The following is a 23,860-nucleotide window of genomic DNA, read 5'->3' on the forward strand; positions in this document are numbered from 1 at the left end:
TTTAGGTATCAACAAACACACATAAAGTACCTCACACTTAAACTTGGGAAACAATATTAATTCTAATCATTTTCTGGAGGTTCTAATTTCTGTGGTCAAAAAGGGTAAAAGATGTTAGTAAATTTGAAGGTAACAGGAGGGTTAAGTTGTTGTTATTCAGAATCACTCACCCGACTCTTCCATTATTCTGGCACACAGGGAAATGATCCTGATAAGAGATCAATCAGTTTTTTAAATCTCCTTATTGAAGTATAGCGACCCTCTTGATGTCGGCCTAATCCTCTGAACCGCCCCCGTTCAAACAACCCGGGTGACACCGGCATTAACAGAGACAATCCAGAGTCACTAGTTTCACATGCTACACTTTATTATCCTACAATGAAGTTTACATGCCACTGGTGGTGTTTTAAAGAAATATCTAGGCAGTTAAAATTAATATAGACAAAATGATTTGGTAAAATCATTTTGTGTTCACAGCTTTCCTATTAGCCAGCAAAAATAAACTAAAAAATACAGTAAACACAATATAAGTGCTCATCTATGAAGTGTTATCAGTGAACAGTAATTAACTTACTCTATTTACTTTGCTTCATAATTTGATCCTTTCCAGATAAAAAGTACTAAACAAACCCAAGTATAAAAATATAATACATGTAATATCCAAGAAGGCATCTTTATAGGTATAACATTGTATTAAACACACTATATTGTTATACACGATTGGTACAAACACAGTTCCTTATTTTAGAGGCATTTCAGATTGTATTATTTTTAATTACATTACCATTCTGAATTAACATTCATTTAAGAAGCATTTAGCTTGCATCCAAACATGGTGATGTAAGTTAATGTATATAGAGTTATAGTAAGAGCCCCAGCCACCTGATTGGGAGTTGTTCCTGATCCATGAGAGGTCTCGGGGTCAGGGATGTCTATGTGTACAGATTGTAAATCCCTCTGAGGCAAACTTGTAATTTGTGATTCTGCGCTATGCAATAATAACCAGAATTTAATTTAATGTATATTATACTGCATTCAGCAGAAGGAATACTGGTGAGATTTGTTTAAGGCCGGGGAGAAGTCGACTCAGATTTATTTTCCAGCTTTTATCTGCTGCTGAAGACAATTCAACAACACGTTGTCTTCTCTCTGTACTTCAGCTTTCCTCAGCTATAACGAACTATTGTGTCAAGGAAGGACTAGTTAGATCTAAATTACATTTTTTAAAATCTGAAACCAACTCAAACCATGACTCACGACAAAAAGAGGGAAACAGCGACACCACGTGGACAACATAAATAACTGCGTGAGTTAAAGTGACAGCGAAAATTATACATTAAACAAAGGACAAACACATACCTGCCGAAGACAATAAAACACCACATGTCTTCTTTCTGTACATCAGCTTCCTAAACACGTAAAAACAGAATTCATACAGGGAAGATATTCAACACGGCAGCCGGAAGAAGCAACTATAAATGACGCCAAAGAGGCAAGGAAACAGCCTCAAGATGCATATTTTAATGATCTTTAAACTCAATAAACGTTATGACTAAGACATTTCAAAAGTCACCTACATTGTACATCGAGGATATAATGCAGCGCGTTTGTGCAGTAATTGTAATATTGTTCTTATATTTGTATTTACACCAGCGTGGAAGCCCCGTATAAGCAGGGCATCAAATAATTGAGTTAGACTCTTATTGGTCCTCTCCACGGAAATCTTTAGTAAAAGGCGAAAGATTTATGCGCTCGGAAGAGAACCAAGAGTGATGCCTGAAGAACACCAGAGAGGAGGACCACTAGCTCGGGGACACGTGCTTCACCTCTGGTGCATTACAAACTACACCACATAATAAAGTAGCACATACATGTGGTTCAGTGTTTGTTTCATGAGCTTATACTTTATACGTGGTTAAAACGTAAATCAGAGACGTACAACATGTCGCTTTAGTTTAAACTCAATACATTGTTTCCCCCTTTTACAAATGGTGACACAAGGCATGCTGGGAGTGGATCATGAAATTACATTTTATTTAGTTGTTTCCTATGTCGTTTTTTATGCATTGGGTTGCGGTCTTCATACTGTAGGCACAAACACACACACAAGCGATCAAACACAAGAATGCATTAAGAAGTATCTTTCTATATATGTCGTAGAATACACTCCACGTGGAGTAAATGTCATGTGATGCACATCTTCCATTAAATATGAAATCGACATGGATTATTTGCATTAATGTTTCCATGTTATTATTTACACCAGTGAGGAAGCCCCGCTTGCGCAGGGCATCAAAAAATTGAGTTAGACTCTTATTGGTCCGCTCCACGGAAATCTTTAGTAAAAGGCGAAAGATTTATGCGCTCTGAAGAGAACCAAGAGTGATACCCGATGAACACCAGAGAGGAGGACCACTAGCTCGGAGACACGTGCTTCACCTCTGGTGCATTAGAAACTACACCACATAATAAAGTAGTAAGTACATTTAGTGACATTTGTTGCCTGAGTTTTTACTTCGTTCGTGATTAACTTTGTCACTTTAAACTCAATCCATACATTATTGTTTCCCCCTGTTTCAAATCGTGACGCAAGGCATGCTGGGAATTAAGATCTCATTTCCGTTTTGATTTTCCGTTTTCTTTATCGTTTTGATAGAAATATATACATTCACTGTACTTTAAAATGCAAGAGTTTGCAACATTATAGATACTGTGTATAATGAACGTAAATATCTGATATATAGATATAATGTAGTCACACAACAGATCACGTATAAAGCAGTCAGCTGCTGCGGAACGACCGACGTCCCCAAAGCTGGCAGATCTCATGCAAAACAACGACTCCCTGTGGTAACAAAACACACACAACTATTTTACTTCTCCTTTGAACACAACCACAGATAAGGTCAAGATGCTTTATCGCTGATTAAAATCAAACAATAAATAACGAAAGTAAAAGTTGGTGTCTCACACACAAAGCAGGCTTTGTTACAACTGGGTGAAGGGGGTGACGATAGAGCATCAATGTTGAGAGAGAAGGTGTGGGCAGAGCAGGTGAGGGAGTGCTGAGGGCCGATGATGAGTAGTTCAGATGTATTGCAGTTGAGTTTGAGAAGGTTCTGTTGCATTCAGTGAGACAGTGAAGTGGGGGACTGAGGTGATGGTTTTGGAAGAGAAGTAGAGTTGGGTGTCGTCAGCGAAAAGAGGTGAGGAAAAGGCTGTAATGTAGGTTTGACAACACATATTTTATTAAAATACCGGTTAGTTGCAGCCCCAGTCACAATAAAATGATCACCCATACTTCATAAAAAAAACATTACATTGGATGATGTAAATATTTGTGTAGTTTTAGGAACTAAAATAAGTAAAATTCATAGAGTAAGCTTGCAGGATGTCTTTATTCGTAAGTGTTCCAATCAAATGGTTTAGTAAAGAAGAGTTTTCATGGTCCTCTTCAGATATTACCGTGTCATTATTTTGGGATTTGTATAAAAGAAGGTCTGACACTCAAAACCATATATATATATAATTGTTTAATATTACATGCTGATAAAATCATTACATTCAGTTTCACTCTGCTCTAATGGAATCACACATGCACATTAACCCACTCAGAGAAAGAAGGTACATGAATTGGTCCGTCACTATAAAACCGAGCCAAAGCCTGCAGTACAGTATTATACATATTAAAAAACCATTAAAAGAAAAGGAATTATATACATATTTGATATTGTAGAGAGATTAAATATGCTTTTGGTTATGAGCTTGTATAATAATAATAATGCTAATGATAATAATAATAATTCTCAGTGCATCGGGGTCATGCTTGGCGCTTTTTTCCATGTTTATGATTCCGTTCTTTGATACAACTTAAGTATTTTGCTGTTGTGAAGTTTTTTCCACAGGTTCTTCTCCAGGTTATAGTCGTGGTTACTGTAAAAAATGACTTTGGTTTTTTTGTCCTTCTCAACGTAGTAGGTAGAGTATTTATTGTAGTCCTCAGTCATGAATCCATAAGCACTCACCTGCCGACGTCAAAAACAGAACGGAGTCAATAGAGAATAATTCACAGCAAGAATAGATTGGTTTATAGAAAAGTTTGACAATTTGAGAAATACGCTCATTAAATTTCTTGAGGAACGTTAGATGAGAAGATCAATCACTCATCATCACTTCAACAAAGTGTATACAGCTAGCCGATGATTAGCTTAGCATAGCATAAAGACTGTAAACAAAGGGAAACTGCTAGCTTGGCTCTGTCTGACGTAATCTACCAGTTAGTAAAACCATACATACAAAGAATTACACTTAATTTTAAGGCTCTAACATGTAAATTACTGAGCTTTGAAGATGCTTATATGCAGCTGTATTCAATTCAGTTCAATTCAATTCAGTTTATTTGTATAGCCCAATTTCACAAATTACAAATTTGTCTCGGAGTGCTTTACAATCTGTACACATAGACATCCCTGCCCCAAAACCTCACATCGGACCAGGAAAAACTCCCAAATAACCCTTCAGGGGAAAAAAAGGGAAGAAACCTGCAGGAGAGCAACAGAGGAGGATCCCTCTCCTAGGATGGACAGATGCAATAGATGTAATGTGTACAGAAGGACAGATTTAGAGTTAAAATACATTCAATGAATATGACAGAGTGTATGAATAGTTCATAGTAGGCATATTCCACGATGGAGACCTCCACGATCCATCAGGCAGATGGCGGTGGGGAGGAGGGGCGGAGTCTCAACAGGACAGTGGCGTAGTCATGAGCAGGAATTCCACGACCCAGACGATCCATCAGGCAGATAGGATCTATGCCGTCTCATAGGGTCCGATGACCCCATGAGGCGTAAAGTCAAAAGGACTTCCGGGGAGAAAGCAGAGTTAGTAACGTGTGATTGAGAGATGAAAATTCATCCTTAAGGAGAGAAAAAGGAGATAGGTACTCAGTGCATCCTAAAACGTCCCCCGGCAGCTATAAGCCTATAGCAGCATATCAAGGGGCTGGACCAGGGCAAACCTGATTCAGCCCTAACTATAAGCTCTGTCAAGAGGAAGGTCTTAAGTCTACTCTTAAACGAGGTGACTGTGTCTGCCTCCCGGACTGAAATTGGAAGCTGGTTCCATAAAAGAGGAGCTTGATAACCAAAGGCTCTGGCTCCCATTCTACTTTTTAAGACTCTAGGAACTACAAGTAGTCCCGCATTTAGTGAGCGTAGCTCTCTAGTGGGGCAATATGGTGCGACAAGCTCCTTAAGATATGATGGAGCATCACCAATCAAGGCTTTGTAGGTTAAGAGAAGAATTTTAAAAGTGATTCTTGATTTTACTGGGAGCCAGTGCAGAGCAGCTAGTGCAGGAGTGATGTGATCTCTTTTCTTAGTTTTAGTGAGAACACGAGCTGCAGCATTCTGGATCAACTGGAGGGACCTAAGAGATTTATTAGAGCAGCCTGCTAATAAGGAGTTGCAGTAATCCAGTCTCGAAGTAACGAACGTGAACCAATTTTTCTGCATCTTTTGAGACAAGATGTGCCTGATTTTGAAATATTACGTAGATGAAAGAATGCAGTCCTTGAGATTTGCTTTACGTGGAGTTAAAGGACAAGTCCCGATCAAAGATAACGCCAAGATTCTTTACAGTGGTGTTGGATGCCAGGGCAATGCCATCTACAGAATCCACATCACCAGATAATTGATCTCTGAGGTGCTCAGGGCCGATTAAAATTACTTCGGTTTTGTCTGAGTTTAACATCAAGAAGTTGCAGGTCATCCATGTTTTATGTCTTTAAGACATGCTTGAATTTTACAGAGTTGGTTGCTCTCCTCTGGTTTTATCGATAAATATAGTTGAGTGTCATCTGCATAACAATGAAAGTTTATGGAGTGTTTCCTGATAATATTGCCCAAAGGAAGCATGTATAAGGTAAATAAAATTGGTCCAAGCACAGAACCTTGTGGAACTCCGTGATTAACGTTGGTGGTTATCGAGGCGTCATCGTTTACAAATACAAACTGAGATCGATCTGATAAATAGGATTTAAACCAAATTAGTGCCGTGCCTGAAATGCCAATCGACTGCTCCAGTCTCTGTAACAGGATGTCATGGTCAATGGTGTCGAATGCAGCACTAAGGTCTAACAAGACCAGGACAGAGAGGAGTCCTTTATCTGCTGCCATTAATCAGAATCAGAATCAGAATCAGAAACAGGTTTATTGCCAAAGAATGTTTTCACAAACAAACGAGGAACTTTTTTTGGCGGAAGGTGCAAGAATCGCGCACCAAGACACCCGGCGCCGTCCGGCGCCATCTAGAAAGGGTGGATGAAAGATGACAGCATAACATGAGGGAAGAGGCGAGAAAAGAAAAAGCCACCCCGACTATGCCCCTAGAGGTACAGTGTGGGAGCAGGAGAAACAAAAAACACCATTGCACATAAGCACATACATCTTAGACATGACTTGCAACGAGTAGGAAGGGGGGGGAGGTAATCCAAAGACTGGGCGATAGCCCGTCATTGGGGGCAGAAGGTAAGCAGCACCGACAAGGAGCCAGCCGGTCCTTCGCCGCCACGGCGCGGACGAGACCCCGTCCTGTCACCCTGGGGGGGCAAAGCAGGCGAAGGCGTGGGATGGGGGGGGGGGGTAGTGAGTGCATTTCAGTTTGTTGAAGTTCGTGTGTGAGTGGCCGGTGTATCGTCCTCCCCCAGTCCACAACAGACAAAGTTCTCAGTCCACAAGATGGTCGTTGCCATGGAGATGGCCTTGAAGGGTCCTGGGGAGAAAACAACCACAGGTGTCTGTGGATAGGGGGAAGGGAATGAGAGAGAGTCTCGCTTCAGTGATCTTCGGGGGAGTTGTTGTTCCAGTCACGGCCTTGGCCAAGGCCAAGGCCGTCCTGGTAGAGGGCAAGCAGATAAGATTGGGATTGTTTGGTCTTCCAGTAGCTGCAATTCAATTTTGCGCACCCACTATTCCTCTTAGAAGTTTCCGTTTGCCAATAGGATTTCAAATCGATCCAATTTCATTTGCAGAGCCGTCAGCTTCTCCACGATGTTGTCATTCTGACGGTTTAATGCCAAAGTCTGAGTGCCAACAACTCTGCCCAACACGTCAATCATGTCGGGCAGCCTTAGGGGGCTTTTAACGGCTGTCACCGTTTCCTTAATTTTCCGATAAGCCAGGGCAGCGCCAAATCCAAACAGCAGAAATCCTGTAATCAAAGTTCCGAATAGTTAGATGTCTTCTACGTCCTCCACGGAGAGTGGTGCTAGGCACAAGACCCGCCACTTCCCCCACGCGTCCATCGTGTATCCAGCAACATTCGTCCCAGCAGGACAGGCAGGTTCCCCCGAACCCGAGCTTCTCGTCGAGAAGATGGTGTCAATTGCGTTTAAGGACCAGTTGATTACGTCCATGGTTTTTAGTTCGAAGAGCGATGCGGAGAGAGTCTCTCAAGTATAGAGACAGACAAGACATGATGAGAGAAGCCAAGCAGGGAAGGGAAGGTCATGGGGAGGAGAGGGGGAGAAAATTGCGACCGCCTTCGTCGAGAGCCAAATCCAAGAGGTCATTTGTAATTTTCACCAGTGCCGTCTCGGTGCTGTGGTGTTTTCTAAATCCTGATTGAAATTTCTCAAATAAACTATTATGATGTAGAAAGTCGCACAACTGATTTGCGACCACTTTCTCAAGGATCTTGGAGAGGAAGGGGAGGTTAGAGATCGGTCTGTAGTTAGCCAATACCTCTGGATCCAGAGTGGGCTTCTTCAGGAGAGGTTTAATAACAGCCACCTTGAAGGAGTGTGGTACGTGGCCTGTTAGCAGAGACACATTGATAATATCTAATAGAGAGCCGCCAATTAAAGGCAAAACGTCTTTAAGCAGCCTCGTCGGGATGGGGTCCAAGAGACAGGTAGACGTGTTCAAGTAGAAACCGTTGAAAATAATTGGTCACGGTTGATAGGAGAAAATCCTCCAAATATACACCAGGGCATACAGCGGTTTCAAGGCCATTCCACTTGAGAACAGATTGGCACTGGTTATGGGCAAGAGATTATTAATCTTGTCCCTAATAGTTAAAATCTTTTCATTAAAGAAGTTCATAAAGTCATTACCACTAAGGTTTATAGGAATGCTCGGCTCCACAGAGCTGTGACTCTCTGTCAGCCTGGCTACAGTGCTGAAGAGAAACCTGGGGTTGTCTATATTTTTCTATTATTGATGAGTAATAGGCTGCTCTGGCATTACGGAGGGCCTTCTTATATGTTTTAAGACTATCTCGCCAAACTAAGCGGGATTCTTCGAGATTAGTTGAACGCCATATGCGTTCAAGCTTTCGTGACGCTTGCTTCAGTTTGCGGGTCTGAGGGTTATACCAGGAGCAAACCTCCTCTTCCTCACTGTCTTCTTCTTCAGAGGGCTATCGAGTCCAGTGTCATTCTCAGAGAGCCTATGGCACTGTCAACAAGATGATCAATCTGGGACGGACTAAAGTTAGACCAGGAGTCCTCTGTTATATTGAGACGTGGTATCGAATCAAATACAGAAGGAATCGCTTCTTTAAATTTAGCTACAGCACTATCAGTTAGACATCTAGTGTAGAAACTTTTGACTAACGGAGTACACTCGGTAGTATAAATTCAAAAGTTATGAGGTTGTGGTCTGACAGAAGAGGATTCTGTGGGAAGACGTTCAAATGCTCAATGTCAACGCCATAAGTAAGAACAAGATCAAGCGTGTGGCCAAAGCTGTGAGTGGGTTTCTGTACTCTCTGACAGAAGCCAATCGAGTCCAACAAGGAGATGAATGCAGCACTAAGGCAATCATTATCAACATCCACATGGATATTAAAATCTCCAACAATAATAACTTTATCGGTTTTAAGAACCAAACTTGATATAAATTCTGAGAATTCAGATATAAACTCTGAATATGGACCTGGTGGCGGTACAGAATCACAAATCGAATTGGCTGTAGTGTTTTCCAGGTTGGATGTGAAAGACTAAGAACAAGGCTTTCAAATGAGGTGTAGTGTAATTTTGGTTGAGGATTAATTAATAGGCTCGATTCAAAGATGGCTGCTACTCCACCTCCTCGACCGGTGCCTCGAGGAATGTGAGTATTAATATGACTTGGAGGAGTCGATTCATTCAGGCAGACATATTCTTCATGGCTCAGCCAGGTTTCAGTTAGGCAACATAAATCAATGTGATTATCTGATATTAAATCATTCAGTAACACAGCTTTAGATGACAGAGATCGAATATTTAGGAGACCACATTTAATAGACCTATTTTGTTGCACTGCTGAAATAATTGTGTTAACTTGTATAAGGTTATTGTGTACGACTCCTCTTCTGCTTACTTTTGATTTATTTAATTGAAGTGGCCGTGGGACAGACACAGTCTCTACTCTAAAGTCAAGGGTGGGTAACTGCTCGAATGGAAGAGCAGAGAAGGGTGTCATCGGCTAGCTGTATACACTTTGTTGAAGTGATGATGAGTGATTGATCTTCTCATCTAACGTTCCTCAAGAAATTTAATGAGCGTATTTCTCAAATTGTCAAACTTTTCTATAAACCAATCTATTCTTGCTGTGAATTATTCTCTATTGACTCCGTTCTGTTTTTGACGTCGGCAGGTGAGTGCTTATGGATTCATGACTGAGGACTACAATAAATACTCTACCTACTACGTTGAGAAGGACAAAAAAACCAAAGTCATTTTTTACAGTAACCACGACTATAACCTGGAGAAGAACCTGTGGAAAAAACTTCACAACAGCAAAATACTTAAGTTGTATCAAAGAACGGAATCATAAACATGGAAAAAAGCGCCAAGCATGACCCCGATGCACTGAGAATTATTATTATTATCATTAGCATTATTATTATTATACAAGCTCATAAACCAAAAGCATATTTAATCTCTCTACAATATCAAATATGTATATAATTCCTTTTCTTTTAATGGTTTTTTAATATGTATAATACTGTACTGCAGGCTTTGGCTCGGTTTTATAGTGACGGACCAATTCATGTACCTTCTTTCTCTGAGTGGGTTAATGTGCATGTGTGATTCCATTAGAGCAGAGTGAAACTGAATGTAATGATTTTATCAGCATGTAATATTAAACAATTATATATATATATATATATATATATATATATATATATATATATATATATATATATATATGGTTTTGAGTGTCAGACCTTCTTTTATACAAATCCCAAAATAATGACACGGTAATATCTGAAGAGGACCATGAAACCTCTTCTTTACTAAACCATTTGATTGGAACACTTACGAATAAAGACATCCTGCAAGCTTACTCTATGAATTTTACTTATTTTAGTTCCTAAAACTACACAAATATTTACATCATCCAATGTAATGTTTTTTTTATGAAGTATGGGTGATCATTTTATTGTGACTGGGGCTGCAACTAACCGGTATTTTAATAAAATATGTGTTGTCAAACCTACATTACAGCCTTTTCCTCACCTCTTTTCGCTGACGACACCCAACTCTACTTCTCTTCCAAAACCATCACCTCAGTCCCCCACTTCACTGTCTCACTGAATGCAACAGAACCTTCACAAACTCAACTGCAATACATGTGAACTACTCATCATCGGCCCTCAGCACTCCCTCACCTGCTCTGCCCACACCTTCTCTCTCAACATTGATGCTCTATCGTCACCCCCTTCACCCAGTTGTAACAAAGCCTGCTTTGTGTGTGAGACACCAACTTTTACTTTCGTTATTTATGGTTTGATTTTAATCAGCGATAAAGCATCTTGACCTTATCTGTGGTTGTGTTCAAAGGAGAAGTAAAATAGTTGTGGGTGTGTTTTGTTACCACAGGGAGTCGTTGTTTTGCATGAGATCTGCCAGCTTTGGGGTCGTCTGTCGTTCCGCAGCAGCTGACTGCTTTATACGTGATCTGTTGTGTGACTACATTATATCTATATATCAGATATTTACGTTCATTATACACAGTATCTATAATGTTGCAAACTCTTGCATTTTAAAGTACAGTGAATGTATATATTTCTATCAAAACGATAAAGAAAACGGAAAATCAAAACGGAAATGAGATCTTAATTCCCAGCATGCCTTGCGTTACGATTTGAAACAGGGGGAAACAATAATGTCTTACGTTTAAAGTGACAAAGTTAATCACGAACGAAGTAAAAACTCAGGCAACAAATGTCACTAAATGTACTTACTACTTTATTATGTGGTGTAGTTTGTAATGCACCAGAGGTGAAGCACGTGTCTCCGAGCTAGTGGTCCTCCTCTCTGGTGTTCTTCAGGCATCACTCTTGGTTCTCTTCAGAGCGCATAAATCTTTCGCCTTTTACTAAAGATTTCCGTGGAGCGGACCAATAAGAGTCTAACTCAATTTTTTGATGCCCTGCGCAAGCGGGGCTTCCTCACTGGTGTAAATAATAACATGGAAACATTAATGCAAATAATCCATGTCGATTTCGTATTTAATGGAAGATGTGCATCACATGACATTTACTCCACGTGGAGTGTATTCTACGACATATATAGAAATATACTTAATGCATTCTTGTGTTTGATCGCTTGTGTGTGTGTTTGTGCCTACAGTATGAAGACCGCAACCCAATGCATAAAAAACGACATAGGAAACAACTAAATAAAATGTAATTTCATGATCCACTCCCAGCATGCCTTGTGTCACCATTTGTAAAAGGGGGAAACAATGTATTGAGTTTAAACTAAAGCGACATGTTGTACGTCTCTGATTAACGTTTTAACCACGAATAAAGTATAAGCTCATGAAACAAACACTGCACCACATGTATGTGCTACTTTATTATGTGGTGTAGTTTGTAATGCACCAGAGGTGAAGCACGTGTCTCCGAGCTAGTGGTCCTCCTCTCTGGTGTTCTTCAGGCATCACTCTTGGTTCTCTTCAGAGCGCATAAATCTTTCGCCTTTTACTAAAGATTTCCGTGGAGCGGACCAATAAGAGTCTAACTCAATTTTTTGATGCCCTGCGCAAGCGGGGCTTCCTCACTGGTGTAAATATAAATATGGAAGCAATAATTCAAACGTTGAACAAAACATACTCGATGGTGGATGTATATCAGGTGACATTTACTCCAAATGGACGAGCCTTGACTACAGGACATATAAAGATACTTAATGCATTCTTGTGTTTGATCCCTTGCACCACATTTAATACAGGAACTGGTGAAATATGTTCAATGTATGATTTCCAGCGTTACAAACTTCACGCAGGAATTCGGCGTCCAATGTTCAAAGACACACACACACATATATATATATTTATATATATTTATATATATACATACCTACAGTATGACGAAGACCCCAACCCAATGCATAAAAAATGACATAGGAAACAACTAAATAAAATGTAATTTCATGATCCACTCCCAGCATGCCTTGTGTCACCATTTGTAAAAGGGGGAAACAATGTATTGAGTTTAAACTAAAGCGACATGTTGTACGTCTCTGATTAACGTTTTAACCACGAATAAAGTATAAGCTCATGAAACAAACACTGCACCACATGTATGTACGACTTTATTATGTGGTGGAGTTTCTAATGCACCAGAGGTGAAGCACGTGTCCCTGAGCTACTGGTCCTCCTCTCTGGTGTTCTTCAGGCATCACTCTTGGTTCTCTTCAGAGCGCATAAATCTTTCGCCTTTTACTAAAGATTTCCGTGGAGAGGACCAATAAGAGTCTAACTCAATTTTTTGATGCCCTGCTTATGCGGGGCTTCCTCACTGTTGTAAATAAAAATATAGGAACAATATTGCAATTACTGCACAAACGCGCTGCATTATATATCCTCGATGTACAATGTAGATGACATATTTTGTATGTTGAAATTCCTTAGTCATAACGTTTATTGAGTTTTTTGCACGAGTTGATTGAAACGTCATATTGGCCCTTTAACAATAGCAAATACACTAACTCAAGTCTAACTAAATTTTTTGATGGCCTACCTCTGCGGGGCTTTCTCACTGGTGTAAACAATACAATTCATTTAGTAATAAGCTGTAATGTGATATATTGATCTTTAAAAGTATTTACAGGAAAGATACACATCCTGATGATAACAGTCGTGGCATGAGGATGTCTAATTATTATATTGTATTGTGTATTAACATGTCGGGAATGATATATTTAGTTCTGAAAGCATTAATTTTTTTATTAAATTAATAATTATTTTATGAATGTCGATTATAGTGGACACCAGGACAACATATATGTGTTTAATGACCCCACATTGTATAGGAGGTGAACCAAATGCATGATATTCCTCTACATTTACAGAAATATCACAGCTAAAAATGAAATATGTAAAATAATAAATGAAGAACAGTAAAGGATGTTAAACAAAAGATTAGTTTACTTCGGTCATCCAAATTAAGAGTCCATTTTCTCACGTAGTCACAGCGCCACCAACTGGCAAAAGAAAGTCATGGTTTGGTGACAGGCATCATCTGCATCACGTGACATTTACACCACGTGGACGAGCCTTGATTACATATAAAGATACTTAATGCATTCTTCTGTTTGTTCAGTTGCGCCACATTTAATACAGGAAGTGGTGAATTATGTTCAATACACAAACTTCACGCAGAAAGTGGTGTCCAATGTTCACAGACACATGCACGCACACACACATATACATATATATATTATATACATATACCGTTCAAAAGTTTGGGATCACTTAGAAATGATTTTATTTTTCAAAGAAAAGCACTGTTTTTTCAATAAAGATAACATTAAATTAATCAGAAATACACTCTCTACATTGTCAATGTGGTAAATGACGATTCTAGGTGGAAGTGTCTGGTTTCTAATGAAATATCTCCATAGGTGTATAGAGGCCCTTTTACAGCAACTATCACTCCAGTGTTCTAATGGTACATTGTGTTTGCTAATCGCCTTAGAAGACTAATGTCTGATTAGAAAACCCGTGCAATTATGTTAGCACAGCTGAAAACAGTTATGCTGGTGATATAAGCTATACAACTGGCCTTCCTTTGAGCTTGAAGTTTGTAGAACAAAATTAATATTTCAAATATGAATCATTATTTCTAACCTTGTCAATGTCTTGACTATATTTTATATTCATTTGATAAATAAAAGTGTGATTTTTCATGGAAGACACGAAATTGTCTGGGTGATCCCAAACTTTTGAACGGTAGTGTATCTATGTGTGTGCGTGTGTGTGTGTGTGCGTGTGTGCGTGTGTTCACACAGTATGAAGAAGACTGCAACCCAATGCATAAAAAAGGATTTAGGAAACACCAAAATAAATTGTAAATTCATGATCCACTCCCAGCATGCCTTGTGTCACCATTTGTAAAAGGGGGAAACAATTGGTTCAGTTTAAACTAAAGCGGCAAGTTTAACTTTCTGATTCACGTTTTAACCACGTACAAAGTATAAGTTTGTGATACAAATACTGCACCACGTGCGTGTACTACTTTATTATGTGGTGTAGTTTGTAATGCACCAGAGGTGAAGCACGTGTCTCCGAGCTAGTGGTCCTCCTCTCTGGTGTTCTTCAGGCATCACTCTTGGTTCTCTTCAGTGCGCATAAATCTTTCGCCTTTTACTAAAGATTTCCGTGGAGCGGACCAATAAGAGTATAACTCAATTTTTTGATGCCCTGCTTAAGCGGGGCTTCCTCATTGGTGTAAAAGTAATGAATACTATGATCACAGATTTCATTTCATTATTTAGTAATTGTTCATTAGTAATACAAGGAGCCGTTGGATTGTGTCTGTGTACTGTATGCATTTGCTATAGAAGTATTATGCACAATTTGGCTTTTGTTCCAGTAGTGCCATCAGAGTGGTTAAAGTAATGACCAGGATTAAGTGACTTGTGATCAAAGTAACTTTATGAAATGAGAATATAAATTTGGCGGAGAAAGGAATCACATGTATCACTTTATTTATTTATTTTACTCCTTGATAGATCACGTTATAAGTACTGCTATGGAGTGCACCGCACTTTGTGTTTTATAAGGTTGTTGTGTGTGATTACTTTATAAATGTGTATACTTTAAAAGAAGAAGACTGCAAACTACTGCATTTTAAAATATTTTGAATTAATGGATATATATAAGACAGTGATAAAGAAAACAAAAAAACACAATGTTGATGACATGCTCCAGTCCCAGCATGCCTTGTGTCACGATTTGTAAAGAGGGGGAACCAATGTGTTGCGTTTAAACTAAAGCGACATGTTTTAAAAGTTTAAAAGTACATTTTAATCACGTACAAAGTACAAACTCAGCCAACAAACACTGCACTGACCGTATTCATAACTATTATGTTGTGTAAATGTATACACCAGAGGTGAAGCACGTGTCCCCGAGCTAGTGGTCCTCCTCTCTGGTCTTCTTCAAGCATCACTCTTGGTTCTCTTCAGAGCGCATACATCTTTCGCCTTTCGCCTTTTACTAAAGATTTCCGTGGAGAGGACCAATAAGAGTCTTATTCAATTTTTTTATGCCCTGCTTACGCGGGGCTTCCTCACTGGTGTAAATAATAACATGGGAACATTAATGCATGTCGATTTCATATTTAATGGAAGACGTGCATCACATGACATTTATTCCACGTGGAGTGTATTCTACGACATATATAGAAAGATACTTAATGCATTCTTGGGTTTGATCGCTTGTGTGTGTGTTTGTGCCTCCAGTATGAAGACCGCAACCCAATGCATGAAAAACGACATAGGAAACAACTAAATACAATTTAATTTCATGATCCACTCCCAGCATGCCTTGTGTCACCATTTGCAAAAGGGGGAAACAATGTATTGAGTTTAAACTAAAGCGACATGTTGTACGTCTCTGATTAACGTTTTAACCACGTATAAAGTATAAGCTCATGAAACAAACACTGCACCACATGTATGTACGACTTTATTATGTGGTGTACTTTCTAATGCACCAGAGGTGAAGTACGTGTCTCCGAGCTACTGGTCCTCCTCTCTGGTGTTTTCAGGCATCACTCTTGGTTCTCTTCAGAGCGCATAAATCTTTCGCCTTTTACTAAAGATTTCCGTGGAGAGGACCAATAAGAGTCTAACTCAATTTTTTGATGCCCTGCTTATGCGGCGCTTCCTCACTGGTGTAAATAAGAACAATATTACTTTTACTGCACAAACGTGCTGCATTATATCCTCGATGTACAATGTAGATGACATATTTTGTATGTTGAAATTTCTTAGTCATAACGTTTATTGAGTTTTTTGCACATTTGCTTGAAACGTCATATTGGCCCTTTAACAATAGCAAATACACTAACTCAAGTCTAACTACATTTTTTGATGACCTGCTTCTGAGGGGCTTTCTCACTGGTGTAAACAATACAATTCATTCAGTAATAAGCTGTAATGTGATATATTGATCTTTAAAAGTATTTACGGGAAAGATACACATCCTGATGATAACAGTCGTGGCATGAGGATGTCTAATTATTATATTGTATTGTGTATTAACATGTCGGGAATGATATATTTAGTTCTGAAAGCATTCTTAAATTAATAATTATTTTATAAATGTCGATTATAGTGGACACCAGGACAACATATATGTGTTTAATGACCCCACATTGTATAGGAGGTGAACCAAATGCATGATATTCCTCTACATTTACAGAAATATCACAGCTAAAAATGAAACATGCAAAATAATAAATGAAGAACAGTAAAGGATGTTAAACAAAAGATTAGTTTACTTTAGGTCATCCAAATTAAGAGTCCATTTTCTCACGTAGTCACAGCGCCACCAACTGGCAAAAGAAAGTCATGGTTTGGTGACAGGCATCATCTGCATCACGTGACATTTACACCACGTGGACGAGCCTTGATTACATATAAAGATACTTAATGCATTCTTCTGTTTGTTCAGTTGCGCCACATTTAATACAGGAAGTGGTGAATTATTTTCAAAACACAAACTTCACGCAGAAAGTGGTGTCCAATGTTCACAGACACATGCATGCACATGCACATATACATATATATATATATATATCAGGCACGTGCACAGATAGAGCCCTTGTGGTGCTCAAGCACCAGCCCCTTTGCCTTGGATGAGTAAAGTGCCCTTTTTGCTGGAGACACATTTTCTTTATTCATCCGTATTTAAGAATAAAAGTTCCTCTCTCTGTCATCAAGTCCCCCCCAAATGTGTTTTAATATCCGACGGGCAGTGTTGGGCAAGTTACTGAAAATTAGGAATTAGTTACAGTTACTAGTTACTTCTTTTAAAAGTAATTTAATTACTTTACTAGTTACTGTATATCAAAAGTAATTAGTTACTAGGGGAAGTAACTTTTAAGTTACTTTTATGTCTGCTTTTTTAATGTAATGAACAGGACTGAACAGTCAAACACAATAAACATATTTTGTAGACCTATTTATTGCAATCAACAGGGCAACAGGCCTTCAAATCAAGCAGTAGTACAAAAGTCCCTTTTAATACTTAACTTTATACAAAATAACTGTCTCTTAGATGTGGATATGGTCTTTGCACCTGCACATAATTTACAACTCACCACTACATTTTTGTCTTTAATTTCGACGAGCGAAAAGTAATGTCCATACTTCCAGGAGAGAAAGCTCGTGCTATCCGCACTGTCGGCCATGATGTGGTTTAATGCTCATTGATTGATTCGATTGGTGTATATTGTAGCGACCCTGTGAAGTGGCTGTCAATCACAGTGTGGCACCGTGCGTGCTGGTCGAGGGGGCGTGCCTGTGATTGGCGGAGTAGAGGGGAGGCGGGGTTAACCTGTCGGAAAACGGGAGTTAAGGTTGGTTGACGGGAACCGTTGTTGTTGACGTTCGAGCTGCTGAGCTGAGAGGAGCACGCTGTCTGTAACATGTAAATCCGCATCATGTAAACACACTGTGTTGGTGGATGCCCAATAAAGTGAGGATTAATAACGTCGTCCCGTCTCCGTGTCATCAGTGCCATAACGTCCGAGACGTTACAATATCATTGCGCCACCAAGGTCCTGCGATGTCGGATCAGAAGCAGCTAAAGTAGGCCTAGCTTGTCTTCTTGTCTGCAAGTGTTCATTTTTCACAAAAGAGAGTAACGCGAGTAACGAACTCATTTAAATTTCAGTAACTGTAACTGCGTTAGTTGAGTTAAAAAAATACTTCGTTACATGCTCGTTACCGGTAAAAGTAGTGGAATTACAGTTACTTTGTAACGCGTTACTCCCAACACTGCTGTTTACTGATGTTAGTTATGTTTAGAGAATAGGGAGAGGGAGAGATATACAGGCAGGCATCTTCTTTGTGTTGTATAAATGCTATTTAGATCATTTCGAAAGTATGTTGAACTTATTAATTCATTTTATATATGTCACAAGAATTCAATGCTAGCTCTCGGTGTCATGCTATCCTTGTGCCATATTGTTTTATGTGGTATGTTTCTCTTTGTTTTGTCTGTTCCAATTTTACAAAGATCAATCTTGTATGAGCATTGTAGAAGGGTGAAAAGAGTAAACGCAAGAAAAAACAACACTTGTAATAACTACTTACTAACCCAGAGTCAGGTCATGCCCGGAAATATCAGACTGAGGCTTTATAACGTTTTTACAGAGGTTTAATATTTCCCGGCATTTTCCCGCATTTCCCAAGCGGTCGAGGTTAGTAAAGTTGTTTATTATATGGCATTTTTCGCTCCAATTATTTCGTAAATAAAAACAAATTGTAATGTTCATAGAAAACATTTCATTTTGTTCAGCTCTCATGTCTTCTCACAACACAAAAATGTGTTTCAGGTGTTGCTAGCAACCAATTACTTAACTTCAGGTTACAGTGATCAATAGAAAAATCATTTTGCCGATGGGTGCCCTTTTTTGGGGTTTGAGCACCTGCCCCCCAAAATGTCTGTGCACGTGCCTGTATATATGTGCGTGTGTGTGCGTGTGTGCGTGTGTTCACACAGTATGAAGAAGACTGCAACCCAATGCATAAAAAAGGATTTAGGAAACACCAAAATACAATGTAAATTCATGATCCACTCCCAGCATGCCTTGTGTCACCATTTGTAAAAGGGGGAAACAATTGGTTCAGTTTAAACTAAAGCGGCAAGTTTAACTTTCTTATTAACGTTTTAACCACGTACAAAGTATAAGCTTGTGATACAAATACTGCACCACGTTCGTGTACTACTTTATTATGTGGTGTAGTTTCTAATGCACCAGAGGTGAAGCACGTGTCTCCGAGCTAGTCGTCCTCCTCTCTGGTGTTCTTCAGGCATCACTCTTGGTTCTCTTCAGAGCGCATAAATCTTTCGCCTTTTACTAAAGATTTCCGTGGAGCAGACCAATAAGAGTCTAATTCAATTTTTTGATGCCCTGCTTATGCGGGGCTTCCTCATTGGTGTAAAAGTAATTAGTACTATTATCACAGTTTTAATTTCATTATTTAGTAATTGTTCATTAGTAATACAAGGAGCCGTTGGATTGTGTCTGTGTACTGTATGCATTTGCTATAGAAGTATTATGCACAATTTGGCTTTTGTTCCAGTAGTGCCATCAGAGTGGTTAAAGTAATGACCAGGATTAAGTGACTTGTGATCAAAGTAACTTTATGAAATGAGAATATAAATTTGGGGGAGAAAGGAATCACATTTATCACTTTATTTATTTATTTTACTCATTGATAGATCACGTTATAAGTACTGCTATGGAGTGCACCGCACTTTGTGTTTTATAAGGTTGTTGTGTGTGATTACTTTATAAATGTGTATACTTTAAAAGAAGAAGACTGCAAACTACTGCATTTTAAAGTATTTTGAATTAATGGATATATATAAGACAGTGATAAAGAAAACAAAAAAACACAATGTTGATGACATGCTCCAGTCCCAGCATGCCTTGTGTCACGATTTGTAAAGAGGGGGAACCAATGTGTTGCGTTTAAACTAAAGCGACATGTTTTAAAAGTTTAAAAGTACATTTTAATCACGTACAAAGTACAAACTCAGCCAACAAACACTGCACTGACCGTATTTATGACTATTATGTTGTGTAAATGTATACACCAGAGGTGAAGCACGTGTCCCCGAGCTAGTGGTCCTCCTCTCTGGTATCAGTCAGGCATCACTCTTGGTTCTCTTCAGAGTGCATAAATCTTTCGCCTTTTACTAAAGATTTCCGTGGAGAGGACCATGGTGTGTTCACACCGGACGCGTCAAAATTTCGACGCGCGTCGAGATTACATGTTAAGTCAATGCAAAGCTGCGTCGAAGCTGCGTAGCTGCGTATTTTCCAGCGAGCAGCGCGTCAGACGCGTTTGAAGCAGCACGAACAGAGGGTTTGTCGCGGGGCGAACTCAGCGAACAGCGCGAACAGACGCAGCTCGTTGACGCGCGAGTTCAAATTTCCCAACTCTGGCAGCAAAGACGCGTGAGTCATAGTTGCGTCAGCCAATCAGCGTTGAGCAGCTCCGCTCGTCATCGTCCTGCCGGTTGAAAAAATGGAGGAAAAGATTATTGTCGCCGTCTGTGGGCACCCCGAACTTTACGATACAACTCTTTATGCTTACGACCGGAGCTATAAAGATAAAGCGTGGAACAAGGTCGGAGAAGCCGTGGGACTACCTGGTACGTTTTGAATGTATGTATTTGCTTTTATTCTCGCTATTTGTTGTACTTTACTATCAACCAACCGCCGGCATATGTGTTTCATGGCAGAGGAGATCTGCCGCTGTAGGTGGAAAAGTCTCAGAGACACGTATCAAAGAGAGAAGAGAGAGAGCAGCGAGAAGCGCAGTGGGAGTGCAGCTCAGTCCACTAAAAAGTGGAAGTACGCTGCGGTCCTGTGGTTCCTCGACTCATTTATGACTCCGCCCCCGACGCGTCCGACGCGTCTGGTGTGAACACACTTTTTTCGACGCGCGTCAAGACTGCTGCGTCAGACGCGTAGAGAATTTTTTCGACGCGTCCGGTGTGAACGCACCATAATGGTGTGTTCACACCGGACGCGTCAAAATTTTGACGCGCGTCGAGTTTACATGTTAAGTCAATGCAAAGCTGCGTCGAAGCTGCGTATTTTCCAGCGAGCAGCGCGTCAGACGCGTTTGAAGCAGCACGAACAGAGAGTTTGTCGCGGGGCGAACTCAGCGAACAGAGCGAGCAGACGCAGCTCCTCGACGCGCGAGTTGAAATTTCCCAACTTTGGCAGCAAAGACGCGTGAGTCATAGTTGCGTCAGCCAATCAGCGTTGAGCAGCTCCGCTCGTCATCGTCCTGCCAGTTTAAAAAAATGGAGGACAAGATTATTATCGCCGTCTGTGGGCACCCCGAACTTTACGATACAACTCTTTATGCTTACGAAACCGGAGCTATAAAGATAAAGCGTGGAACAAGGTCGGAGAAGCCGTGGGACTCCTGGTAAGTTTGAATGTATGTATTTGCTTTTATTCTCGCTATTTGTTGTACTTTACTATGAACCAACACGGCATATGTGTTTCATGGCAGAGGAGATCTGCCGTGGGTGGAAAAGTCTCAGAGACACGTATCAAAGAGAGAAGAGAGAGAGAGCAGCGAGAAGCGCAGTGGGAGTGCAGCTCAGTCCACTAAAAAGTGGAAGTCCTCTGCGGTCCTGTCGTTCCTCGATCCATTTATTACTCCGGCCCCGACGCGTCCGGCGCGTCTGGTGTGAACACACTTTTTTCGACGCGCGTCGAGCCTGCTGCGTCAGACGCGGCGAGAATTTTTTCGACGCGTCCGGTGTGAACGCACCATAAAACTCAATTTTTTGATGCCCTGCTTACGCGGGGCTTCCTCACTGGTGTAAAAATAATAATCAACCCCCAAATACTTGAACTGCAGTGTTTCCAACAGCTGTTCCTTGTTTACTAAAGATGTATTATGTACACAGAATACGAGGTGAATCCCACATAAAATGGAGGCCAACTGCTGTTATAAACCACAAGAGGAAGAAGGACGCCATTTCCTTTCTACAGACGGTCGGCCGAGTTGTCTGAGTTTCTCGGGTGTTTGTCTCATTCTCAGATCTAATCTCTAATAGTAGCGTATATATACACACAGTATGTCTAAGACTGCAGAACACTGGCTTTTAAAGTACAATAAATGTGTAGGATTCAATCAAAACGATAAAGAAAGCTAACAAAAAAACCGGAAACCAGATGTTGCACTCCCAGCATGCCTTGCGTCACCATTTGAAAAAGAGAGAAAAGGGTGGTACGACACTCAAACTAAACAAGTTATAAAAGTTAAATGACATTTTAATCAAGAACAAAGTACACGCTCGGGCTCTGGTTATATGTACTACTTTATTATGTGGTGTAGTTTGTAATGCACCAGAGGTTTGATTGATTGATATATTTATTTGTCGTTTGCCAGAGTACAGGTACAAAAGCATCGAAATTACAAGAAAGGGTGGATGAAAGATTACAGCATAACATGAGGGAAGAAGAGGCGAGAAAAAACACCAACCCCGACTATGCCCCGAGAGAGGGGTACAGTGTGGGAGCAGGAAAAAAACACCTTAGCACATAAGCACATACATTTAGACATAACTTGCAACGAGTAGGAAGGGGGGAGGGGAGGTAATCCAACAACTGGGTGATCTAAGCCCATCCATTGGGGGCAGAAGGTAACCAGCACCGACAAGCAGCCAGCCGGTCCGGCGCCAACTCAGCAGCGCCCACAGCCCGTCCGGTCACACTGGGGGTTAAAAGCAGGCGGCGTGGGATGGGGAGGGGTAGTAGATACAATCAGTATTATTGAAAGTTCGTGTGCGTGTTCTGGTATATCGTCCTCCCAGGCCACAACAGACAGAGTTCTCAGTCCGCAAGATGGTCGTTGCCATGGAATAGCCTTGAAAGGTCCTGGGAGAAAACAACCACAGGTGTCTGTGGATAGGGGAAGGAATGAGAGGTTCTCACTTCAGCGATCTTCAGGGAGTTGTTGTTCCAGTGGCCTTGGCCAAGGCACCGTTCTGGTTGAGGGCAAGCAGATAAGATTGGGATTGTTTGGTCTGCCAGCAGCTACATCCAATTTGCGCACCTACTATTCCACCACTTTCCTCCCATTTTCAAATCGATCCAATTTCATCGGGCAGCCTTAGGGGGCTTTTAACGGCTGTCCCGTTTCCTTAATTTTCCGATAAACCAGAACGCCAAATCCAAACAGCAATCCTGTAATCATAGTTCCGAATAGGTAGATGTCATCTCGTCCTCCACGGAAAGGGCTGCTAGGCGCGCGACACGTCCATCGTGTAACCAGCTGCAACGTCCGGCAGGACGGGCAGGTTCCCAACCCAAGCTTCTCGTCGAGAAGGCGGTGTCAGTGCGTTGAGACCAGTTGATCAGATGATCAGTTGATCGGTCCATGGTTCTCAGTTCGAAGAGCGATGAGGAGAGAGTCTCTCAAGTATAAAACAAGACAAAACATGACGAGAGAAGCCAAGCGGGGAAGGGAAGGTCATGGGGAGGAGAGGGAGAGAAAATGCGACCGCCTCCGAAGAGAGCCAAGAAGAAGAGGTGAAACACGTGTCTCCGAGCATTATTATTATTATACAAGCTCATAAACAAAAAGCATATTTAATCTCTCTACAATATCACATATGTATATAACGCCTTTTCTTTTAATGGTTTTTTAATATGTATAATACTGTACTGCAGGCTTTGGCTCGGTTTTATAGTGACGGACCAATTCATGTACCTGCTTTCTCTGAGTGGGTTAATGTGCATGTGTGATTCCATTAGAGCAGAGTGAAACTGAATGTAATGATTTTATCAGCATGTAATATTAAACAATTAT

General features: G+C 40.4%; 8 non-coding genes and 2 pseudogenes across 8 annotated transcripts; 8 read left to right on the top strand and 2 right to left on the bottom strand.

Moving 5' to 3' along the window:
• Positions 1-1,659: 1,659 nt before the first annotated feature.
• On the bottom strand, positions 1,660-1,773 carry LOC130204190 (U5 spliceosomal RNA). Its single transcript, XR_008833578.1, has one exon. It is a non-coding gene; the product is annotated as a U5 spliceosomal RNA (small nuclear RNA).
• Positions 1,774-2,272: 499 nt separating this feature from the next.
• Positions 2,273-2,386, bottom strand: LOC130204185 (U5 spliceosomal RNA). Its single transcript, XR_008833574.1, has one exon. It is a non-coding gene; the product is annotated as a U5 spliceosomal RNA (small nuclear RNA).
• An 8,939-nt stretch (positions 2,387-11,325) lies between these two features.
• LOC130204186 (U5 spliceosomal RNA) lies at positions 11,326-11,439 on the top strand. Its single transcript, XR_008833575.1, has one exon. It is a non-coding gene; the product is annotated as a U5 spliceosomal RNA (small nuclear RNA).
• A 496-nt stretch (positions 11,440-11,935) lies between these two features.
• Positions 11,936-12,049, top strand: LOC130204187 (U5 spliceosomal RNA). Its single transcript, XR_008833576.1, has one exon. It is a non-coding gene; the product is annotated as a U5 spliceosomal RNA (small nuclear RNA).
• A 626-nt stretch (positions 12,050-12,675) lies between these two features.
• On the top strand, positions 12,676-12,789 carry LOC130204176 (U5 spliceosomal RNA). Its single transcript, XR_008833566.1, has one exon. It is a non-coding gene; the product is annotated as a U5 spliceosomal RNA (small nuclear RNA).
• Positions 12,790-14,601: 1,812 nt separating this feature from the next.
• Positions 14,602-14,715, top strand: LOC130204182 (U5 spliceosomal RNA). Its single transcript, XR_008833571.1, has one exon. It is a non-coding gene; the product is annotated as a U5 spliceosomal RNA (small nuclear RNA).
• Positions 14,716-15,446: 731 nt separating this feature from the next.
• On the top strand, positions 15,447-15,567 carry LOC130204194 (U5 spliceosomal RNA; annotated as a pseudogene).
• Positions 15,568-16,053: 486 nt separating this feature from the next.
• Positions 16,054-16,167, top strand: LOC130204183 (U5 spliceosomal RNA). Its single transcript, XR_008833572.1, has one exon. It is a non-coding gene; the product is annotated as a U5 spliceosomal RNA (small nuclear RNA).
• Positions 16,168-19,327: 3,160 nt separating this feature from the next.
• Positions 19,328-19,441, top strand: LOC130204191 (U5 spliceosomal RNA). The gene has a single exon (XR_008833579.1). It is a non-coding gene; the product is annotated as a U5 spliceosomal RNA (small nuclear RNA).
• A 731-nt stretch (positions 19,442-20,172) lies between these two features.
• On the top strand, positions 20,173-20,280 carry LOC130204195 (U5 spliceosomal RNA; annotated as a pseudogene).
• Positions 20,281-23,860: the final 3,580 nt, after the last annotated feature.

The sequence above is a fragment of the Pseudoliparis swirei genome, chromosome 13, assembly GCF_029220125.1.
Source record: "Pseudoliparis swirei isolate HS2019 ecotype Mariana Trench chromosome 13, NWPU_hadal_v1, whole genome shotgun sequence".
Taxonomy (NCBI): domain Eukaryota; kingdom Metazoa; phylum Chordata; class Actinopteri; order Perciformes; family Liparidae; genus Pseudoliparis; species Pseudoliparis swirei.